This window comes from Octodon degus, unplaced genomic scaffold (genome assembly GCF_000260255.1).
Source record: "Octodon degus isolate 3935 unplaced genomic scaffold, OctDeg1.0 scaffold00176, whole genome shotgun sequence".
In the NCBI taxonomy this organism is placed as follows: Eukaryota; Metazoa; Chordata; class Mammalia; order Rodentia; family Octodontidae; genus Octodon; species Octodon degus.
The window spans coordinates 2,344,858-2,346,916 of NW_004524752.1; the positions used below are offsets into that span (position 1 = coordinate 2,344,858).

General features: G+C 40.4%; 1 protein-coding gene across 1 annotated transcript in view; it reads left to right on the forward strand.

Moving 5' to 3' along the window:
* LOC101561082 (TSC22 domain family protein 1-like) overlaps positions 1-2,059 on the forward strand; it is a 38,346-nt gene that overhangs the window by 30,256 nt on the left and 6,031 nt on the right. The gene's annotated exons all lie outside the window — the stretch shown is intronic.

Here is a 2,059-nt window from a genome sequence, read left to right on the forward strand (position 1 = left end):
AGTAGGTGCTTTAGACCACTGAGCCATCTCACCAGCCCTTGCATTAAGTTCTTATGAGATTTAAACTTGTTCAGAAGACAGAAAAGGATGAAATCTTCTCACCAGGCCATAGTACTCTTACACAAAATTAACAAAGAATAGAATAAAAAATAAAAATGATGGCAATGCATCTTTAAGCAGAAAGGTAAAGATAGTAAATATTAGCAAATGGAACTTACCAAGATTAAAAATTAAAGCAGGCTAGAATGAGTATATTTCAGGAATAGAAATATTCTTCAAAACAACAGTTTTGTATTCATTTGTTAATATAGTACATTAAATTCATATTAATTTATCGCTTGTTACATAGCTATTAATTCATTAAGAACCCATTAACTCATTGGCATTGCTATTAATACATTCATTAAAATAGAAACTTAACTTTAATCAGAAATTAATGAAGGAAAACAACAAGTAATCTCCAGTACTTCCAGAAAAGCATTTGATAATATGCTACTTCTGATTAAGAAAAAAACAACCACCTAGAAACGGACATAAAAGTGTGCGCATCTCCCCTTCAGTCTACTTACAGCTCTGTCACAAATCAGTCTGGTGTCCTTTTGCTCAATTAAGAAAGAGTCAGTTTTACTTGCAGCCCTGACATCACCAGATGATGCTGGATGCCAGTGGTTGACTGCTGTTCACTGCCACCCATCGTCATCCGATGCCAACCTGTGCTGGACACTGTAGGCTGATGCAGGGTCACTCGCCAGGTGCACTGTCTCGAGAGCTCTTCAGTATTAGTAGGTCTGAGTGCTTATTTGCTCCTAAGTAGACTTACAGGACTTTGGAACCCACACTACTCAAGAAATAAAGCACAAGCAGGTTTACCGAAACACCAAAGCAAGGCTTCAGTTTAACAGGGGCTATGCTACAGCACAGAGAGGCTGGTACACAGGAAAACCCTTCCTAGATTAAAGCCCAAGAAGCGCCTGGGAAGTGCCGTCCATCTACATGGTAGTTTGCAGACTGTTCCATGAGGGGGAGAACTGAAACCGGTTGTTATGGCTTGTATCTAGACGTCCCCTCAAAGCCTGATGTACTTACAGATAGGGCTTTGGGGAGTGACTGGATCATGGGTGTGTGATGCTGGGTTAAGGATGTGCTAGATCAGCCCACTGATTGATTGGTTTGCCCTAGTTCCGGGTGTGGCTGAATGGTTGTACTGAAGACAGAAGACTCACCCCGGGTGTGAGTGGCACAACATATTCCATCCAGCTTATTGTCCAGATGGAATATAAAGGGAAAGGAAGGCTCACAGCTCACTGCCAGTCCTCCCATGGGCTGTTTCTCCCCTGCAGTTCCCCTCCACCCTGCCGCCCGGCCTTGAAGCCAGCCAACTATGGACTAAAACATCTACAAACAGTGAGCTAAAAACCAACTTTTCTTCCTTTAACGAGTGGGTGACAAGACACTAGAGAATCTTCTGGATGGCTTGCTGTGAATGCTGGATATATAAATAAACTTAAATAATCCAGCAAAGGATAAGTCCCTTAAAACAGTAAGAGGCTCAATAAGTTACTATTGCTACTACATTTTCATTGTAAAGATTTGATCAGTAGACATCCCTGAGAGCAGGAGCTAATGGAGAACTATACTGGATACTCAAGGAGTGTTTGCAGAATCCAGATCCAAGCTTTCTCACCTTCCTGCATGTTCTCAACTGTTCCTTCATCCTATTCACCTTTCTGTATCTAAAACCTAACCCCAAATGATCAATTAAGCATTCTTTATGACACTTTCTTGGTACCATTCTTACAGTACTTATTACAGTACTAAATGACTGCATATGTTTATATATTAATATATAATACTTCCATCCACAAACATTTCTGTTTGCAAATAATTTGGTCCATAAACAGAAACATCCTGCAAAATTTTGTTCACAAATTCCACATTAACTACCTCACTTGACCACAGCCATCTGGCCCAGAATTGTGGAATAAATTAAGTCTGTGAATCAATATATACATACCTTCTCTCTCTCTGTCTCTCACTCTGGCTCTCCCTCTGTCTGTCT